The sequence below is a fragment of the Podarcis erhardii genome, assembly GCF_964252035.2.
Source record: "Podarcis erhardii genome assembly, chromosome: 7".
Classification (NCBI taxonomy): Eukaryota; Metazoa; Chordata; class Lepidosauria; order Squamata; family Lacertidae; genus Podarcis; species Podarcis erhardii.
This window is the reverse complement of record NC_138511.1, coordinates 26,089,959-26,112,856: the sequence shown is the minus strand read 5'-3', so window position 1 is coordinate 26,112,856 and position 22,898 is coordinate 26,089,959. Positions and strand designations below refer to the sequence as shown.

General features: G+C 42.4%; 1 pseudogene across 1 annotated transcript; it reads right to left on the bottom strand.

Moving 5' to 3' along the window:
- Nucleotides 1-4,026: 4,026 nt before the first annotated feature.
- LOC309347031 (arylacetamide deacetylase-like 4) lies at nucleotides 4,027-20,558 on the bottom strand (annotated as a pseudogene). The gene is made up of 5 exons (XR_014161686.1): nucleotides 20,308-20,558; nucleotides 19,263-19,479; nucleotides 16,695-16,758; nucleotides 12,981-13,383; nucleotides 4,027-4,614 (listed from the first exon to the last, which is right to left on the bottom strand). The product of XR_014161686.1 is annotated as an arylacetamide deacetylase-like 4 (transcript).
- Nucleotides 20,559-22,898: the final 2,340 nt, after the last annotated feature.

Here is a 22,898-nt window from a genome sequence, read left to right as displayed (position 1 = left end):
CCTCTCTCTTCTACATCCCCACACTCAAGAACCCAGTGCCCTAACTCTCTCTATTCACAACTGCTACTCCAACTGCCTTTCCCAACCAGCCAACCCACTAAAACCAACCAACTGCCCACCAACAACTCCCAACGAACTCCTCCCAGAACTAGTTTTATTGACCCACTGACTCCACCCTCCTTGGTCCCGTCTGTGCAACCTATTTAACTATTTCCCTTCCAGCACTCTCTTATATATGTTAACGACACACAGACCTTTTTGCATCTTTTTTTCTTTTAGTCTTCCTTCTCAAATTCTTCCTTTTTCCCCAATGTAGGTTTTGTGTGCACTCAGTAAGCATACCTGATTGAGATGCTCCCCTGTCAACCTTTGCCAGGTCTTCACTCTCCAAAAGGTATCAAATGACCACTCTAAGGCACAAGTGGTGCATGACTGAGCAAGAGAGATGAGCAGAGCCTTGTTTGTGGTACAGCATTTCAATTTTAAATATTCTGATTATTTCTACTTTTAGTGAAATGTTTTTACATATCAGCTACCCCCTCCCTGTTTCATTTCACCTGCAAATCGTGTCATCTATTCCTTCATCTAAGTTATTTACAAAGACGCTGAAGAACAATGGGCCCAGGATAGAACCCTGTGACACCCAGCTTGTCACTTTTTTTCAGTATGATGAGGAACCATTGGAAAGCACTCTTTGGGTTCTGCAAGTCAAACAGCTACAAATCCACGTAACAGTAACATTGTCTAGCCCACATATTACCACTTTCTCTTCAAGGATAACAAAATGTAGTTTAAAAAGCAGTAACTTGTTCCATCTGGCCTGAATCTTTCAATATTCATCTCCATTGGATGTTCCCAAAGTTCTCGTATTATGGGAGGAAAACTGTTCCCCATCCATTTTCTCCACACCACACATCAGTTTATACACATCAGCCATACCCCTTCTATCTCTTTCTCTAAACTAAAATCCCTCAAACATTGTCCACTTTCCTTGTAGTGAAGTTCTTCCACCCCCTTGGTCATTTTGGTTGCCCATTTTTGGTACTTCTGCAACTCCCAAATATCCTTTTCAGGATGAGACAACCTAGAAATTAACCTATGGCCATTTATCATCAGTACGCAGATGATACCCAGCTCTACCTCTCTTTTAAATTGGAACCAGTGAAGGTGGTGAAGGTCCTGAGTGAGTGTCTGGAGGCAGTTGGAGGATGGATGGTGGCTAACAGATTGAGGTTGAATCCTGACAAGACAGAAGTACTGTTTCTGGGGGACAGGGGGCAGGTGGGTGTGGTGGACACCCTGGTCCTGCATGGGGTAACTGTGTCTCTGAAGAACTAGGTGTGCAGCCTAGGAATCATTTTGGACTCACATCTGTCCATGGAGGCGCAGGTCAATTCTGTGTCCAGGGTAGCTGTCTACCAGCTCCATCTAGTATGCAGGCTGAGACCCTACCTGCCAGTGGACTGCCTTGCCAGAGTGGTGCATGCTCTGGTTATCTCCCGCTTGGACTACTGCAACACGCTCTATGTGGGGCTACCTTTGAAGGTGACCCGGGAACTACAACTAATCCAGAATGTGGCAGCTACACTGGTGACTGAGAGTGGCCACTGAGACCACATAATACCAGTCCTGAAAGAACTACATTGGCTCCCAGTACGTTTCCGGGCACAATTCTAAGTGTTGGTGCTGTCCTTTAAAGCCCTAAACAGCCTCGGCCCAGTATACCTGAAGGAGCATCTCCACCCCCATCATTCTGCCTGGACACTGAGGTCCAGCACCGAAGGCCTTCTGGTGGTTCCCTCACTGCAAGAAGCAAAGTTACAGGGAAACAGGGAGAGGGCCTTTTCGATAGCAGCGCCTGCCCTGTGGAATGCCCTCCCATCAGATGTCAAAGAAATAAAACACTATCAGACTTTTAGAAGACATCTGAAGGCAGCCCTGTTTAGGGAAGATTTTAATATTTAAGGAATAATTGTATTTTAATATTCTGCTGGAAGCCACCCAGAGTGGCTGGGGAAACCCAGCCAGATTGGAGGGGTATAAATTATTATTATTATTATTATTATTATTATTATTATTATTATTATTATTCAAAGCTATCTCTTCTGTCCTATTATTTTTGGGGAGGTGGGTGGGATAAGAAGAGTGATTTGGATCCAGCAAATGGCCTGTCCAGTCCAGCATCCATTCTCACACCATTCAGCTAGATCCCTGTGGGAAACATGCAAGCAGGACCTGAGCATAAGAGCACTTTCCCCCTCCTGCCGCTTCCAGCAACTGCTATAAAGAAGCATTGCTGCCTCCCACTGTAGAAGAAGAGTATAGCCTTCATGGTTACCATCCATTGATGACATGTAATGGCCTAGTCTAGAAGTCCAGGAGCATAAAAGGCAGCAACCGGATTACTGGTTGCAGTTCTGTTTAGAAATTGTATAGCTCCTCCTCTTTTCAAACACCTGCATGAGTTGCCAGTACATTTCTGGACCCAGTTGAAGGTGTTCAGGTTGGTGTTCACAGTCCCACGTGACTCTGGTCCCAGATACCTGCAAGACTGCCTCCTTTGCAGTGCTGAGATTGCTCAGTTAGTAGAGAGTGAGACTCTGAATCTCACGGTGGTGGGTTTGAGCCCCATGTTGGGTGAAAGATTCCTGCATGGCTGGGGGACATTTCTCATTGCAATAGGAGAAGCTAGACATCCAATAAAGGCTATGGATTTACAGTGTTTTCGCATTTTTAAGATGCCTTGAGGAACCACATAAAAATCTTAAGCAATGTGAGTCATCCGGTTGTGTGAGATAGCATATGAGATAGAATCCTCTATTTTGTTACATTGAACTGCTCACGGTTCATTGGCAACTGCGCAACAAGTATTTGTATGAAGATCGGTAAATAATTGCTTAACATAACTTATTTATTCATTTCATTTGCCACCTATCAACAATATTGCACCTTGGGGTTAGCCTTCCAGATAGCGGGTGTCATTTAGACAAAATGATTTCGTTGAAGGTAAATGCTAGTTGGTGAATGGGTAGGAAAGTGCCATACAGAGTTTTATGCCACAACTGTTTACAATTCTTGAAACTAGAATCTGGTGTTTCATGGTATTTAAAGATCTCTATCAAGTTGCTGGGAGTTGTTATCAGGAGAGATAGGGTGAGGGGAAATCTACATGTGGGTGAAAACCCATCTCTATCACTCTGTTCCATCTAAATTAGGAAAGGCAGTGGAAGTGTTAGACTGTGCCTTGGATGGGCTAATGAATTTGATATGGGCCAATAAACCAAAACAGATACCTGAAAAGAGATAAAAGGGACCCATGGAGTCATCTAGGTCATCCACCTACAATGCAGGAATCACACCCAAAAATCCCTAACAGGTGACCATTAAACTTCTGATGAAAAACTTCCAATGAAGGTGGTCCCACTGCCTTCTGAGCTAATCCATTCCAATGCTAATCAGCTCTAACCCTTAGCAAGTTATTCCTAATGTATAGTCTGAATCTCCTTGCTTATCATTTGAATCCCTTGGTTCAAGTCCTACCCTCTGAAGTAGCAGAAAACAAGCTTGCTCCATCTCCCATGAGACAGCCCTTTATATATTTGAAGATGGCTACTAGATCACCTCACTGTCCTCTTCTCCAAGCTAAACATATCCAGCTGCATCAATGATTATTTATAAGGCTTGTTTTCCAGACCCTTGATCATCTTGGTCTTCCTCTGTACACTTTCCAGCTCATCACTATCCTATTTAAATTGTGGAACCCAGAATTGGGCATAGTCCTCCTGGTGGGGTCTGGTCAAGGCAAAATGGAGTGAAACTGTTACTTCTCTTGATCTGGAACTATACCTCTGTTGATACAGCCTAAAACAGCATTAGCAGTGCAGATCTCCAGCCAACAAAAAAAATACTAAAATGGAATAGAAGGGTGAATTGTCCATTTACAAAATTCATATATTAATGAAAACAATATAGAAATGCATTATATTAGAGCAAATTGGTTGGAATTATGTATTTATTAGTCAATACTCCATACGAAGTAAAAGTATTTATTACAAAAATTTCACACTAAAGTGCTGGTGAATTTTCATGAGGAATTCCCCACTGCCCCCAAGAACCACAAATTACAACAGAATTGTGGAGAACTGAATATAAGATTGGAAAAATGAGAAACTATCAGTAGCTGAAGTTGGCAAATTCTCCCCTCCTTATGAAAGACCCACAAATTCAAGAGATTTCCTCTCATAAGTTTTTGACAAAGTCTATGATGCTGTCCATTAATTCAATTGCAGCAGGGAACGTGAACAGGCCTGCATCAAAGAGGTTTAGCACCCCATGAAACCCATTCTCAACATAGAACCAGCTGACTTTCACCCCACTGTCCTCCAGACGTTTCTTGTACAGCAGTGTCTCATCTCATAATACATCGTACTCGCAGCTCACAATTAGGGTTTCAGGAAGCTTCTGGATGACAGAGTCCTCAGCAAAAATGCAAGAAAAATCATCTTCTAATGTCTCTGACAATTGCCTATAGACTTCAGGTTCATAAGGAGCAAGTGGGACTTGTTTGTAGCCTCTCCCCTTAAATCTCTCAGGAATGTTGTCTGGACTCACCCACTTCCCATATTTCTTTTTTTAAAAAAAATATTTATTAAGATTTTTAAATACAAGTATAAACATAATAACCAATATAACATGTATCGTAGCATAATTTCATAACTTCTTTGGACTCCCTCACGTCTCCCACTCCCACTTACATCATTGTAAATTTTTACCAGCAATTTATCATCTTGTTTACATTCTTGTGCCCCATTCATTTAAATATAGTCTAATAGTTCTCCAGAAGATTCATATTTCTCACTTGTCATCCCAATTCCATCTAATTTAGTGGTGCTCAATTATTTATGATCTAGCATCCTTCTTAACATTCAACCAAATTACAGTATTTTTGCAAATACATCTTAAATTTCTTCCAATCTTCTTCAACCCTCTCCTCTCCCAGGTCTCGGATTCTGCCGGTCATCTCGGCCAGTTCCATATAGTCTATCAGTTGCATCTGCCATTCTTCCAGGGTGGGTAGATCTTGGGTTTTCCAATGCTTAGCGATGAGTATCCTTGCTGCCGTTGTTGCATACAGGAAAAAAGTTCTGTCCTTCTTTATCACCCTCTGGCCGACAATACCCAGGAGGAAGGCCTCTGGTTTCTTGGGGAAAGTATACTTAAATACCTTTTTCAACTCATTATATATCATTTCCCAGAAGGCCTTCACTCTAGGGCAGGTCCACCAGAGGTGAAAGAATGTTCCTTCATTTCCTTTACATTTCCAACATTTGTTGTCAGACAAATGGTATATTTTGGCAAGTTTAACTGGGGTCATGTACCATCTATATATCGTTTTCATTACATTTTCCTTCAAAGCATTACATGCAGTGAAGTTCAACCCAGTGGTCCACAACCTTTCCCAGTCTTCAAACATGATGTTATAGCCAATATCCTGTGCCCACTTTATCATAGCCGATTTAACCATTTCGTCTTGTGTGTTCCATTTTAACAGCAAGTTATACATTCTTGAAATTACCTTAGTCTTAGGTTCTAACAATTCTGTTTCCAATTTCGATTTCTCCACCTGGAACCCTAACTTTTTGTCATTTTTAAAGACTTCTTTAATCTGAGCGTAGTGTTGCCAGTCTCGCACTTTATCCTTCATTTTCTCCAAACTCTGCAATTTCCAATTGTCTCCATCTTTTTCTAATATTTCCCAATATTTTGGCCATTTGGCCTCCATATTGGGTCTTTTTCGGGCCTTAGCTTCCAGAGGTGATAGCCACCTTGGAGTTTTGTTTTCCAATAAGTCTTTATATTTTGTCCAGACATTGAACACTGCTTTTCTGACAATATGGTTCTTAAAGGCCTTATTGATCTTAACTTTGTCGTACCATAAGTATGCATGCCAACCAAAAGCATTGTTAAAACCTTCCAAATCTAGTACATCAGTGTCTTCAAGAAGTAGCCAATCTTTTAGCCAGCAGAAAGCTGCGGCCTCGTAGTACAACTTTAAGTCTGGCAGGGCAAAGCCCCCTCTTTCTTTCGCATCAGTTAATATCTTAAACTTAATTCTGGGCTTTTTGCCCTGCCAGACAAACTTAGAAATATCTCTCTGCCACTTCCGGAAGCACTCCGTCTTGTCCACAATCTGTAGTGTTTGAAACAAAAACAACATTTTTGGCAATACATTCATCTTAATAGCAGCAATTCGGCCTAACAAAGAAAGTTTCAGTTTTGTCCAACTGTCTAAGTCTCTCTTAATTTCTGACCAACATTTTTCATAGTTATCCTTAAATAGACTCAGATTTTTTGCTGTTATATTTACCCCTAGGTACTTTACTTTTTTAACCACATTTAATTCTGTCTCTCTCTGAAACCGTTCTGACTCTGTATCTGTCAAGTTTTTTTCCAACACCTTGGTTTTCTGTTTGTTTAATTTAAATCCCGCCACCCGACCAAAGTCCTGAATCAATTGTAATACTCTTTTCGTACTAGATTCTGGCTCCTGCAGGGTCAAAACTAGGTCATCTGCAAAAGCTTTAAGTTTATATTGTTTCGCTCCGACCTGAATTCCTTCCACCAACCGGTCCCCTCTAATCATATTCAAGAGCACCTCCAGAACCGAAATAAATAACAAAGGGGAAATAGGGCAGCCTTGTCGTGTTCCTTTTTCGATATTAAACTCTTCTGTAACCACATTGTTAACTGTTACAGATAGCTAGCCGTGTTGGTCTGCCATAGTCAAAACAAAACAAATTCCTTCCAGTAGCACCTTAAAGACCAACTAAGTCAGTTCTTGGTATGAGCTTTCGTGTGCATGCACACTTCTTCAGATACACGTGTATCTGAAGAAGTGTGCATGCACACGAAAGCTCATATCTTCAGATACACGTGTATCTGAAGAAGTGTGCATGCACACGAAAGCTCATACCAAGAACTGACTTAGTTGGTCTTTAAGGTGCTACTGGAAGGAATTTGTTTTGTTTTGACTATGGCAGACCAACACGGCTACCTATCTGTAACTGGAACTATGGAAGGCACCACATTGAGCCGTATGAAATGGAAGTCCATCAACCTCACCAAGAAACTTGCACAGGTACAGACTGATATCTTCTTTCTTACTAAATGCAAGAACCTGGACATTATACCCAAGGGTCTTAGAATTAAGAACCCTCTACAATCCACGTATCCCACTGAATATGCAAGAAAACTATGCAACACTTTCTCTAAGAAGCTGCTCAAACATCTGATCAGCGTTCTCTACTCTAAACAGAAGCTAATAAAGGAGGAACTCCTTGTATTAGACAACTCTATCAGGAACCACCAAGCTTGGCAAGAGTTCCAAAAGGAAAAACAAAACATTTACCACTCTCAACTGGAGCTACTGAAAAAACAGAAAAACAAGAAACTCTCTAACCTTTCCAACCTACAGGCTACAAATCAAAACAAGATCAACAATATTGTCAATCTCTCACAGTAAGCACTCAGCCCAGCTGAGGAATCAGTCCTTTCACGTGGACTGTCATTCTGCCCTGCCAAATCCCCACACATGATCCAGTTCTGCGGGGACTTGGAAGCATTTTTCCGCCGTTTACGCCTGAAGGAGTATTTTCAACACACACAACAACAAGACAAAGCAGAACAAGCAACAACTTCACAACACAACACCTCTCAACCCACTGGAGAACAACAACCACCCTCCCAACAGAACACTGACCACCAACTACCACCGAAAAAATGTTACACTAAAAGGGACTCCACATGGACCCCTCCTGATGGATGCAATACCACACTGGACTTGTACATTGACTGCTTCCGCCACAGAATCCAAATAGATGTGACCAGAAAACACCATCGCTTACAACAAAATCTAAACCATGCTGAAAGGAGAGCCATAGATAATCTCAGAAACAACCCAGACATTATAATTAAAGAAGCGGACAAAGGTGGAGCTGTTGTCATCATGAACAAAACTGACTACATTCAGGAGGCTCACAGACAACTTTCCAATACCGCCTTTTACATAAAATTGGACTCAGACCCCACACAAGAATACAAAAAAGAACTGAACAAGATTGTTAAGGAGCTACCCCCTCACATCCAAGAACAGATCCTCACTAACACACCAACAGAACCGCGACCAGGAACTTTCTATCTTCTACCTAAAATACACAAACCAGGCAATCCAGGACGCCCCATCATTTCAGGTATTGGCACTATTACAGTGGGTGTCTCCGGTTATATGGACTCTGTTCTGAAACCATATGCCATCAGTGCTCCCAGCTATGTACGTGACACCACAGATTTTCTGAGGAAAATACAATCTTTAAATAATCTTCCCAACAATACTATACTAGCTACTATGGATGTGGAATCTCTGTATACCAACATCCCACACAACGATGGTTTACAAGCTATAAGGAACACCATTTCAGATAAAACCACAGCGGACTTTACCACCAAACTCTGCCAATTTGTCCTTACCCACAACAACTTCAAATTCGGTGATGACCTGTTCCTTCAGATCAGCGGCACAGCAATGGGCACCCGCATGGCCCCACAGTATGCCAACATCTTCATGGCAGATTTAGAACAACGTTTCCTAAACTCCTACCCACTCAAACCTCTCTTGTACCTGCGATACATTGACGATATTTTTATCATCTGGACACATGGTCAACAGACCCTGAACACCTTCCACCAGAAATTCAATGATTTTCACCCCACAATCAACCTAACAATGAATCAATCTATGCAAGAAATACATTTTTTGGACACTACTATAAAAATACAGGATGGGCACATAGACACCACCTTATACCGTAAACCAACTGTGTATCTGAAGAAGTGTGCATGCACACGAAAGCTCATACCAAGAACTGACTTAGTTGGTCTTTAAGGTGCTACTGGAAGGAATTTGTTTTGTTTTCACATTGTTAACTATCAATTTAGCCTTTTGTTCTGAGTATATTGCATCAATCCCATTCTCAAAACCCCGTCCCACTCCCATTTCTTTTAGATTTCCCTTCATAAATTTCCAGGAAATATTGTCAAAGGCCTTCTCCGCATCTATAAAAATTAACACTGCTTTTGTATTTATGTCTGTTTGCAAAAGTTCCAAAATATCGATAATGTTCCTTGTATTAGCAAACAAATGTCTACCTGGGAGAAAGCCTGCCTGGTCCTTGTGAATTACTTCATTTAAAACTTTTTTAAGTCTACTTGCCAAAATGTCTGCAAATATTTTGTAATCCACATTTAAAAGAGAGATGGGACGATAGTTCTTAAGTTGTGTCTTTTCAGCTTCCGATTTTGGTATCAATGTGATAAAAGCTTCCTTCCACGATTCCGGCACCCTCTTCCCCTCCATAGTTTCATTACTAACCTCCATCAGTGGTTGTATCAAATAGTCTTTTAATGTCTTATAGTACTTGGAGGTCAGCCCATCTGGCCCTGGAGATTTGCCCAGTTGCATGTTCTGAATGGCTTGATCGATCTCTTGTCGTGTTATTTTACAATTCAGGATTGATCTATTTTCTTGTGACAATTTTGGTAGTCCATTTTTTTCCAAAAATTGTTTAATCTCGACCTCGTCTTGCGACCCTTGAGTATATAATTTTTTAAAATATCTCTGGAAGCACTTTCTAATATCCACAGGGTTCTGAATGTTTCTTCCCTCAATCTCTAAATTTGTAACTGTATTTAATTTTTGTCTCCTCTTCAACTGCCAAGCTAGCAGTTTTCCACATTTATTCGCCGATTCAAAGGTTTTTTGTTTCATTAGTTTAATCTTCCACTCTATTTCCTGGTTTATCAATTTAGAGTATTGTGCTTGATGGAGTTTAATTTCTCTCAGAGTCGGCTGTGACTTCGGATTTAATCTTAACTTCTTCTCTAATTCTTTAATTTTCTCCAAAATTTTATCTTTCCGCTCATTTTGTGTCCTTTTCTTTACCGCATTCTGTTGTATCAGGAACCCCCTCATCACAGCCTTACTTGCATCCCAGATAATCCGTTTTTTCCACCGTAGTGTTCAAATTTATCTCAAAATAGTCTTTCAAAACTTTTTGGGCCTTCTTAGTGATCTCCTGGTCTCTAAACAAATTGTCATTCATCTTCCATCTAAAGGAGCCAGTTGATAGTAGTGTCATGTCCATCTTTACTGCATTATGGTCGGAGCAGGTCTTTGGGCAGATTTCCACCTTTCTAGCCTTAGGTGCCAGACATCTAGATATCCATATTTGGTCAATTCTTGTCCAGGTCAGTTGGGCTTCAGAGAAAAATGTTCCCTCTCTTCCCAAGGGGTTCTTTGTTCTCCAAATATCAATCAGGTCCATATTGTCTGTCATTTCAAAGAAAGTCTTTGGTAGTCTGCCGTCTTTTGTGACATTTTCGCTTTGTGACTTATCCATGTTAGTTGATACGACCCCGTTCATGTCTCCCATCATGATGATGTTGTTATAGTCCAGATAATCCAGCATAGTCTCATGCAACTTCTTGTAAAATTCCGATTTCCCCTCATTTGGTGCATAGATTCCTAATATCAAAAGCTTCTCTCCTTGATGCTGTATCTCAATTGCCAAAATTCTTCCATGTTCGTCTTTAAATAAAAGTTTAGGTGACAGGCTCTCTTTTGCATATATCACCACACCTCTCTTCTTTACTCTGTCCGAAGATATAAATTCCTGGCCAAGTCTTTTGTTTATTAACACTTTTCTGTGGAGCCTGGTCACATGTGTTTCTTGCAGGCAGATGATGTCCAATTGTTCTTTTTTTAATATATGAAAAATTTTCCTCCTTTTTTCCGGAATGTTGCAGCCATTTATATTCCAACTCAAGAGTTGCAGAGACATCCTGAATAAATCTGGTTATTTTTCTGGGGGTGGTATCTTATTCGCTGGGTCTTCAGGTTCCAAGGGTGCAGGTACCGCCGGTGCTCCAGGCCCAGAGGGTAATTTAATTCCTTTTTGAAGGTCCTCTCCGTATGCAGTCAAAAATTTATCTCTATCTTCCAATGTTCTAATTTTAACCTTCTTCCCTCTGAAGGTAAAGGATAATCCTTGGGGAAATTCCCACCTAAAGATAATTGAGTTGCTCCTCAGCAGTCTAACCAATTCAAGGTAGGCAGATCTAAGGTCCAACAGTTGTTTAGGAATATCTTTGTAAATTTCAATTCTTTTATCCAAAATGTCCAGTGACTTTTTGTAGTGTAGGCCCAAAATTATATCCCTTTCCTCCTTTGATCTCAATGTTATCAAACAGTCTCTGGGCTTCTCTTTCTTTGCAAATCTTCCAAGCCTGAAAGCTGATACAATTTTAAAGTCCTTTTCCTCTAAGTTCCAAAACTTGGAAAATTCTTTAGTCAAAAACTCAGCTGGGTTGCCTTCTTCCACTTCTGGTATCGCCCTTATCCTTAAGTTACTCTCCCGGTTCCGCAGTTCTATCATAGAAAGATAGGTCTGGTGTTCACCTACTTGTTTGCAGAGTGGTCTTACCTCTTGTTCTAAATTTTCAAGTTTTTGGCTAGTGTCCTCAGCCAATTTCCGATTTTCTGCTGTGGCCCCTGTCAATTCTCCAATTGCTTGTACGTTCTGTGATACTTGTCCAGTTAGTCTATTTAGACATTCTGTGTTTTGATCAATTTTAGCTGTTTGCTCATCAGCTTTCTTATCCAGAGATTCCACTCTCTTATCCAGAGATTCCAGTTTTTCATAAATTTTCTCTAAAATAGAAGCAGTTGCTCCTGAGGCCATATCTTCCAATTGTAGTTCCTCAGTTTCTTCCTCCCCTGCTTTTGTCAGAGAAGCAGCTTCTTCCTCTGAGGGCAGAGTAGGTACAGATGATCTACGTGCCTGAGAAGCTGAAGTTAAAGTTGTTAAAGTTGTTTGTCTGGTTCTTGGTCCCTTTTTTCTAGCGCCACTCATTCCAAAGTTATCTAAAAGTCAAGGTCAAGCTGAGTTGTTCCCATGAGGAAACAACAGCCCAGATGGTAGCAGTCAAACAGGAGGCCGGGAAAAGGAAAGTAAAATAATGTCACTGCTGTAAATCCAAAATCCTCTAGGGGGAGCTTAAAATGTCTTTAGGGAAGAGATCAATTCTAGTAAAATTGTTAAAATCAAGTTTAAAGTCCAGGAACCTTCAAAAACAGGTTTTAAGCAGAGTTAGTATTAGCGCCACATTGTTTCAAACAGTGCATACTGGTATTAATGATGCTTCAAAGTAACAAGTCCAAACTCCCTCAGATTGTTGCACTTTTTAATTCAAAGTAACCAAATCTGCAGACTGACAGCTCAGTTACTCAGGCAGCTCCAGCACCTGGGTTTCTTACTCAAATTATATTTCCAATTAGCAGAAAGGTATCACGATGCAAGTATGGAGCATATAATCAAGTACTTAAAGTCCTTATTCACTTACAGAAAAGTTCAGTGGTTGCTCAGATCAGTTAGGTTAAAAGTTCTTTCTTTGCCTCCACTCCTCCAGCTCTTTGCTTTGAAATTCAGTGACAGCGGAAGACAGACTTCCTGTTTTTCGTCGCTCCGCTTTCAGCCAAATTCAGTAAATTTTAGTCTCCAATTTAATAAAGTCCTTCTTTACTCACGGGTTGTTGCTTTTCCAAATCAGAAAGTTTCAGGAAAAAAGGTCAGCGCTCACCGGCAGCAGCAGTGCGGCTTCACTCCGTAGCTTGCGAAACGACCCACAGCGCCGCTACCCCCTCCCCGTTCCGGAGCCCCTTACGGGGTTCCTTCAACGTTTCAGGGGTTGCTTCAGGCGCCCGCCGGGTCCCGAGACCACAGGCTTTTGCTGCCTGTGGGTTTCCGAAGTGGGTCTCCGCTTCGCCGTAGCGGACGACCCGTTTCCCAAGGAGCTTCCCCTTCACCGAAGGAAGAGGACCGCCATTGCCGTTCGCGCCGCCTCCGGAAGTTGTCTGGACTCACCCACTTCCCATATTTCAGCCTCATTGAATCTGGCACATGAGAGCCCTTCAGGAGCTGGCCTAACAAAGAAGTGTCCTTTCCAATATACTTCATTCCAAAGTAAGCAACATTTTCCCGGAACAAGGGGGGCATTGAGCCATTCTGCTGATAGGAAGGCATGTTGAGGTCCATAGCCTGGGAAGTCCCATAGATCAGCACTTGAGCCCGTAGCTTTGGAAGGTCTGATCTCTCCACCAATTTCTGGGCAACAATACAAGCATAATTGCCCCCCCCCACACTGTCCCCACCAACAATGATTTTGGAAGGATCCACCCCATGGGAAGCTGCATTTTGAATTAAGTGTATGGTAGCAGCAAGGCAGTCCTTGTACTGAGCGGGAGGAAGATGCTCAGGAGACAGGCGGTAGCTGCAGAATAAAACAGAATTAAAGAGGTAAGCTTCCAGAATCTTTTCCAAACACATTCATGATCACATAAGAACACCAGAAGGGCCTGCTAGATCAGGCTCATGGCCATCTAGCACAGCATTCTGTTCTCACCAGGTCCAAGCAGCTTCCTATGAGGGACCTGCAAGCAGGGCTCAAGCACAAGGCCCTCTTCCCGCCTGTGGCTTCCAGAAACTGGTCTTCAGCAGCATTCCTATGAGTATCCATGGACTGCCCTCCAAATTCTTGCTCAGGCATTACTGTACATGTGGGATGTGCTGCCCAACTGGGATGTACACCCAGGGCTATTTTTCTAGAAAAAGAGGTCCAGAAATCTCCATGAACACCTCCCTCATTCTCTAAGAATGGCAACGGTGCCTACCTAAGAGGTGCCAGAACCAACCTGAGAGGTGGTGGAACTGAGTTCCTGTAAGTTCCCTCTGAAAAAAAGACCTGTGCAGATAGTGTACCTTCAAACACATGCAGAATACTTACCTCAGGTCAAGAACACATTCCAGGCACATAAGATCAAAGGAGGAGGGCACATAACAAGGTCAGTGATGTGGAAATTAGACACTAGTTCCCATTTGCAGAGTATGCGGAAGGCAGCCCTTAGTGGTTTGACCCTTTTATTAATTCTCTTTTTCCCCCTATAAAAACTACACAAGACACACTGTTTTAAAGTTCAAATAACAACTTTTATTTAAGGTAAAGGTAAAGGGACCCCTGACCATATGGTCCAGTTGTGGCCGACTCTGGTGTTGCGGTGCTCATCTCGCTTTATTGGTACAGCTTCCGGGTAATGTGGCCAGCATGACTAAGCCGCTTCTGGTGAACCAGAGCAGCGCATTGAAACACTGTTTACCTTCCTGCCAGAGTGGTACCTATTGATCTACTTGCACTTTGACATGCTTTCGAACTGCTAGGTTGGCAGAAGCAGGGACCGAGCAACATGAGCTCACCCCGTCACGGGGATTCGAACCACCGACCTTCTGATCGGCAAGTCCTAGGCTCTGTGGTTTAACCCACAGTGCCACCCGCGTCTGTAACTTTTACTTACAGAACCTCTAAGTGTCCCTATTTTCCAGGGACATCCCTGTTTTAAAGAAGCTGATTTGATTCTGTATGTACTGCTTTTCCTTTGGATGTCCATACTTTCATAGGAGAAATGTTTTTCCTCCTATGAAAACTACTCAAGACACACTCTTTTAAAGTTTAAATAACAACTTTTACTTACAGACCCTCTAAGTGTTCCTATTTTCCAGGGACATCCCTGTTTTAGAGAAGCTGATTGGGTATGGAATTACCCAACCCCTGAGCCGTCTGAAGGCAGTCCTGCGTTAGAAAGGTTTTTTTTAAAAAAAAAGTTTAATATTTTATTATATTTTGTGTCTGTTGGAAGCTGTCCAGAGTGGCTGGGGCAACGCAGTAAGATTTGTGGAGTATAACTAATAAAATTATCATTATGGAATGGGATATCCCTATTTTCATCAGCAAAATGTTGGAGGGTATGTACTTAGTGCACTTGCAGCTGCAGATTAAACATACAATGCAGGTGAATGTTTCTTAAATTGCTAATTCATCTTACATTAGAGCTACTCCCTGAACTGGAATGGGGTCAGTAATTCCCAAAACGATGCACGTTTAAAAAGTGTGTCACATAGATTAAACTGTTACAGACTAACTAACCCTGAGACAGACAGCAGAACAACAGTTCAGCTGCTCTGACACAAAAGACTGTTAATAGCTGTCACTGCCATACCAACTGCCATAACTGTCATAACTGCCACAGGGTGTATGACGTCAGAGAGTTATATAACTCTTGCAATTAACCCTTTACATATACCGGTATATGAATTTGGGATGCTAACATCCCAGAAAAGAAGGGTGTGGCCTGGGTAGGGGAGGAAGAGTGACATTCAGCTAAAAGATTGAGGGTGAATCCTGACAAGTACTGTTTTGGAGGGACAGGAGATGGGCAGGTGTGGAGGACTCCCTGGTCCTGAATGGGGTAACTGTGCCTCTGAAAGACCAGGGGCTCAGCCTGGGAGTCATTCTGACCTCACAGCTGTCCATGGAGGCACAGGTCAATTCTGTGTCCAGGGCAGCTGTTTATCAGCTCCATCTGGAACACAGGCTGAGACCCTACCTGCCCGCAGACTGTCTCGCCAGAGTGGTGCATGCTCTAGTTATCTCTTACCTGGACTACTGCAATGTGCTCTATGTGGGGCTACCTTTGAAGGTGACCTGGAAACTACAACTAATCCAGAATGCAGCAGCTAGACTGGTGATTGGGAGCAGCTGCTGAGACCATATAATACCAGTCTTGAAAGACCTACACTGGCTCCCAGTACATTTCTGAGCACAATTCAAAGTGTTGATGCTGACCTTTAAAGCCCTAAACGGCCTCAGCCCAGTATACCTGAAGGATGGTCTCCACCTCCATCGTTCTGCCCGGACACTGAAGTCCAGCGCCGAGGGCCTTCTGACGGTTCCCTCGCTACGAGAAGCCAAGTTACAGGGAATCAGGCAGAGGGCCTTCTCAGTAGTGGCACCTGCCCTGTGGAACGCCCTCCCACCAGATGTCAATGAGAAAAATAACTACCAAACTTTTAGAAGACATCTGAAGGCAGCCCTGTTTAGGGAAGCTTTCAATGTTTAATAGGTTATTGTATTTTAGTGTTTTGTTGGAAGCCTCCCAGAGTGGCTGGGGAAGCCCACCCAGATGGGTGGTGTATAAATAAATTATTATTATTATTATTATTATTATTATTATTATTATTATTATTAGCGAGTCCTGAGGGCAAGAGGCACAGCTGGCTGAGTGTGTGTGACATTTGAACCCTGGTTCTGAAGGGTCCACCCCCTGCTTTACACAAGTGTGTGAATCCTGCCCTTCCAATGCTGATGGATCACCAAAAGCTGGTTGACACAGTAAAAGGTCATAATATACCACAAAAAATAAAGACACAAGAGAGCACAGATAAAACAATGCTCAGGAGACAGGCGGTAGCTGAAAAATAAACAAGGCCTTATGCCCAGCTTGTAGTCCCCCCACGGAAGTGAGCATGCTCATGTCTTAGGTGCATGAAGCTCTGATTTGCAATCATGGAACAAAATGTTGACAGCTTTCATGGGGAGCCTTTTTCTCCTGCAAAGAATATGGCAAGGGATGCCACCAACAAATCAACAACATGCTGGGTGCAAAGCACACACACACACACACACACACACACACATAAACAAACAAACATATTTTACCTATGAAAAGACAGATGGTTGCATTTACTTACCCAACAGACACAACCACTGAATCAGTCTCCTTGGCGATTTTGCTGCAGACATCTTGGTAGCACCCTAGCAAGATGAGAGGGAAATTTAAAATAGGGAGGTAATTATCTGCTGCCTCCAGTCTTGCCTTTAAAAGCACATTTTTTAACAGCTGTTTTCCAATATATATTTTTACTGACGTAAACCTTTTTATGCACATGTGCACATCACGCAGCTCAAGTACTGCACTATAAGAATAAGTCTTCTTGGTGCTTTTGCTGCAGACATCTTGGTAGGGCGCTCGAAAGTTGGAAGGGAAATTCTAAATATGGAGCTCTTTGGCAAATCCGGGCTGTTTGTATCTAACTCTTCAGAGCAGACCCACTGACATGCATGGACATAAATCACAGCACAACCTGAACCAGAAGACCTCCTAAATTGGAGTTGGGAGGGTGACATCTTGGCTACTGATGTCCGGAGACTACAACTCCCACCAGTCTCAGAAAGGGATGGGTGAATCTGTCAATCTCAGTGTCTCTCAAGTTTCTCATTGCTCTAATATACACATAAGAACCAAATCAGATCCTGCAGGATCAGACCAATGGTCCATCTAGTCCAGCTTTCTGAGCCAAGAGCACTCTGCCTGCCCAAGATTTACATCCACTGGTATGCAGAAGCATTGCTACCTCCAGTCTTGCCTTTTAAAGCCCATTCTGGAACACCAATCTTCCCTGACATAATGTTTTTGTACATGCAATTTTTGCGGACATGAGCCTTTTTGTGCACACATTTTACTGTATGTGAATTGTGAACATCACATGGCTAGAGTAGTGCACTGTAAGCTTCAGAGACTGGCTCTGGGTTCACAAATTGATTTCCAAAAGGCAAATTAAATAGGTTCACCTATAAAAGCAAACTCAATCCAATTACACACAGATAAATCCTAGCCTTAAGAGATATGGGGTACACATCCAATGGTTTGCAAGCTTTCATTTAATTCACATGTTATCATTGATATGCATAGATGCAAACTTAGGTCCATTTTCAGAAAGGGGGGGGACTTGTTATCAGAACCTCTAAAATCTTTAAGAAAAGACAAATTTTGGATAAGCATTAGGCTAAGTTTAAACTCTTAAGGTTTGAACAAACAATATCTAAAATTAGAGACACAACATTGGAAGATTAGATAACAAGAATGGAACTAAGGAGATAAATTGCTGGTTAAATTTTTATAAATTAGGAACGCAGGAGCGGGAGATGTGAGGAAGTCCAAAGAAGTTAAGAAAATATGTTTATGATATGTGTTACTTTGTTTCTTTATTTGTATTGTAATTAAAAAAAACTTTTAATAAATATTTATAAAAAATATATATAAAAAAATCAGCATGGTCAACAGTCAGGGATCATGGCTCTTGCATTTCAGGAAGCAAGATCTGCGAGGGACACAGTTGTCTCCCACCACCACCACAATATCAATGTCTCTAATAATGGCAAGCTCTCCTAAGTCCCCACTTGATTCTAGCCTTCCTTCCTCCTGAAGCTGCTACTTTATATGTAAAAAGGTAAAGGACCCCTGGACGGTTAAGTCCAGTCAAAGGTGACTATGGGGTGTGGCGCTCATCTCTCTTCAGGCTGAGGTAGCTGGCATTTGTCCACAGACAGCTTTCCGGGTCATGTGACCAGCATGACTAAAACCGCTTCTGGTGCAATGGGATTACTAGGTTGCTACTTTATAAACTGTTGCAACACAATGTCACTCAGTACCCAAGAGTGTCAGTATTAACTGCAAATGAAAGCAGGTGCAAGTGCAGGTTGGTGATTTGTGTTTGTGAAAGTTGACCTATTTGGCACAAGTGTGTGTGGTGGCTGTGCGGTGGGATGAGGTGGGGGATTGGGTGAGGTGCAAACGACGGGATGGCCAGGGGTGGGAGGGTGGTTGGGTTGGTAAACAGAGCGATCAGGAGCAGCAACCTCGAGTTATTATATGCATGTTTGTGAACCTCTTTGAGCTTCTATAAAATCAAGTGGTATATGTATTTTATAAAATGAATCAGCAGTGGGGGGCTCTGTCCCTCCCCCAGCTCCCCTGATCCCCGACTACTGACCAGTGGATATGGTGATACCTGGGAAGCCATGATAACAAGCGCCTCCATATTTTTTTCTTCCTGTTGACCTAAGTAAGCAAATATGCATATAAATTAACATATGCTAATCCAAAATACATGTATGCCCCATGTCTCTTCAGGAACTACCACCAACACTCTTGTATCTCAGCCCTGTAAACCATTCCACATGGATTTATTGAGTTCAATGGGACTTGCCCTTTCTGATGACAAGAGTTGCTCAACAGGGAGCGGACTCCCTTGGAAGGTGATCGGCTCTCTTTGACTGGAGGTTTCAAAACAGAGGTTGGATGGCCGTCTGTCAGGGCTTCTTCAGCTGTGATTCCTTCACTGCAGAGTGTTGAGCTAGATGACCCCTTGGGATCCCTCCCAACTCTCCTATTCCACGATTCTACCTGGGCTTATTTGAGTTCAAATGGGGCTTGCCTCTAGATAAGTGTTCATAGGCTCACAGCCATAATCTCTTACTGATGTTTCCAATCATCCCTGCACCTCCATGAAAGAACATAAATCCTTTCCTTGGGCCAGCAGATGGTGCTTTGGGCTGATAAACCCTCACAGGAACCCCGTCAAAATGCAGATCTTTGGCAGAGAGGCTGGGATCCGCTCTTGGATTCCAGAAGCTCTGGAGGAAGCGGATAAAGGCAACCTGTCTGCAGATACCCAGCAGTTCAAGACACTTCCCCTGTTGGGCAAAGGAACAGTCTCATGAAAATAGTGCCCACATTTGCATCCTATTCACAAGGGGTGTATCCAAATAAGTCCTATTTAAAGGAGCCCATGGAAATGAATGAGCCCATGTTAACCATGTCCATTAATTTCAATTGGTTAGCCTTGAACTGGTTACCCAAACCCAAACACCCGCCAAGGTACAGAGGCAAAAGAAGCTGGGAAACAAGCTAAGCTTTGGAGAAACAATCCACAACCTGCTTCCTTGGCTATGAGACCATATTTGCTTTCTTGAAGAAACCATGATGCAAACAAACCATGGTTTGGTGTGAATAATATATTTGTCTCTATGTGTGTCCCTTGAAAAGGAAAAGGAAGCCCTTGTTGAATTTGATAATATCTTCACATCATCATCAAGTGAATTCATTGATTTTACTGATTTCATTATGCATGTTGGATTAAGCAGTATATTAATTACTTAAAGATATAAACTGTTGTTATTATTATTAATTAAAAATACTGCCCTTCATGGAAGCATCAAAGGGTGGTTCACAGCATTAAAAAACAAGATAAAAACACAAAATACATAACAAAAACAAGCACAAAGCAAATCAATTACGCCTTTAAAAGATATAGAAATGTTATACATAAAAGATATAGAAACTAATAACACCTCTCCCTCAAACAAATTTGAAAGGACTTAGAAATGTTTTTGCCTGGCATCTAAAGATGTGTAAAGATCACTAATAAGAATAAGAATAATTACGGCACATTTCTTAATCATCTTTCACATAAGAACATAAGAAGAACCATCACATAATGGCTCGTCCAGTCCCCAACTTACCGCAGTAAATGCAATAATGAGAGTACAGTGAATGACCTGAAGCTTTAATGGATTGTCAAATCCAGATGGGATTTTACTCCTGGAAAGATCATAATAAATTGCAAGGAGAAGAGCAACAGGAAAAGAATCCCTATAACTCCAATCACCCCAAGCAGGAGGCCCAGAAGAAGCCCCATTTCACCGTTCCAAAGAGTGCAAGGGAAACATTGAGTCTACACTGGAAGAATTTCTACTGTGTGGCTCCACCAGAGGTATCTGTTCATATTCTGATCATATTGCGCCTTAGGGTTAGCCTTCTAGGTAGCAGATGTCATTTAGATGAAATGATTTAATTGTAGGTGAATGCTTGTTGGTGAATGGGTAGGAATTTGTCATACAGAGATTTATGACACAATTGTTTACAGAAACAATTTGCTGTTCCTGGTTCCCAATATGACTGCAGCCTTATGCTCTAATGTGTGAAGTAGATTTCTGCCACCTTTATTAATTAGTGTCTTTAGGATTAGTGCATTGATCACTTGGTTGAAAGTGTCAGCAAGGTGTTAGCTATATCATCCTTCGATAAAATCACATTTTAATATTCTTATAGCAGGGATGCCAACTTAAATAAAATATCTGTGGGGGGTAGGTGAGGTCCGGCTTAAAAAAAATGGCCTGGGTTTAATCAACTTTTCCTTTCTGACCTCTAGTGGCCACAGCAAAGAAAAGCAAGCATTGTGATTTTGCATTAGGTGAATGGAGGATGAGGAAATGTTCCTCACTGAGCTCTAGAAACCTGTTTGCCGAAACCAAAGACAACAGATTAGAGTGAGGGAAGAGTCACAAGCAAGGCAGCAAGACATGTTCAGCACTACAAGCAAAGACAAGAAGTGTTTGCATTTGCCAAAAATTAAAATCTGTCTGTTTTTGGTGTGCTCACAGAAGAAGAAGAAGAAGAAGAAGAAGAAGAAGAAGAAGAAGAAGAAGAAGAAGAAGAAGAAGGTGTTCTAAATCATTATTGGTGGAAAATGGTGCCATTCTAAGAAAAGGCATCATAAGAACATTCCTACTGGATCAGACCAAAGAGCCACCTATTCCAACTGGGTTTCTAAAGCTGCCAAACCATTGCTCCATGATGTAGGTAAAAAGGTAAAGGTAAAGGACCCCTGGACGGTTAAGTCCAGTCAAAGGCAACTATGGGGTTGTAGCACTCATCTTGCTTTCAGGCCGAGGGAGACGGCGTTTCTTCACAGACAGCTTTCCAGGTCATGTAGCCAGCATGACTAAACTGCTACTGGCGCACAGAGGACTGTGACAAGTGCCAGAGCACACAAAACACCATTTGCCTTCCCGCCGCAGCGATACCTATTTATCTACTTGCACTAGCATGCTTTCAAACTGCTAGGTTGGCAGGAGCTGGGACTGAGCAACGGGAGCTCATCCCATCGCAGGGATTCGAATCACCGACCTTCTGATCAGCAAGCCCAAGAGGCTCAGTGGTTTAGACCACAGCACCACCCGCATCCCGCATTAGCCCAGTATTGTCTGCACTGAATGGCTGGGAGTGGTTTTCCAGGGTTTCAACCCTACCTGGAGAAGCTGGGAACTGCTCACGAGTTGTTCATATATTGCAGATAGGACATCAACAACCATTTCCCTCCTGCCACCGACTTATTAAATTCTCTATTGTAAGGGTAATTCAAGATTAAACAGGGCAGATATGTAGGCTAGCATTCTGGTGCCAGTGAAATTGCATGGGTGCTTCTCCATCCCCCAAAAATCACCTTACAAAACTAAGGATTTGTTTACAATCACCAGATTTAGATGGCTTTAAAGGGACTTCAGACAAGGCGAGTTGGTCTAGTGAGCAGGTGGATGGAGGCAGTGGGGAATGAGCCTGTTGGAGGTGGGCTCCTCTCACCCACCGTGTGGACTCTGCACACTCCCCTGGTTCACACCCACTCCCCAGCTGCCCAGTCCACCGGGGAGTGCAACACCTGCCCTGCCCCAGGTGCCAGCAAGCCATGCTACACCGCTGGTTAACTACTGCATGGAACAGGGAATTGGTCTCGATGAGCCAGGAGGGAGCAGCCTTTTTCAATACAACGGCTGCATGAGCAACCCTTCCAGGGATAGGACATAGGTCTAAAGTGGTTGGCGCAACAAGTGTTACTCTGGCAGTAAATGTAAAATGTGTTACTCTGGCAGTAAATGTAAAATGTGTCAACATACACCCACATTGTATGCAGCTTTCTCCACCCAGTCAAGCAGGGTGGCTGAATTTTTCTAACTCTTGGGAGAGGCTTTTTATCTAATCCAGCAGGGCTGCTTTTATGTTTTTGCCTTATCTGCACATCTGCCATGTGAAGTGTAATCCTGGATTTTCAGCAACGTAACTGAAAAATTGCCTCCTCTCCCCGCCCCCCCAGAAATGCTCAACAACTCTGGGAATCTCCAAAAACAAAAGCTCAACAACTTTGGCGATTTTCTCAAAAAAGGTCAACAATGTGTTTGTGTCCGGATTTTAAACTTCTTGAAATATGGCAACCCACTGGGACACAAGGGCACTCTCCTCTCCTGTAGGTTCCAGGAGCTGGTATTGAGAAGCATTC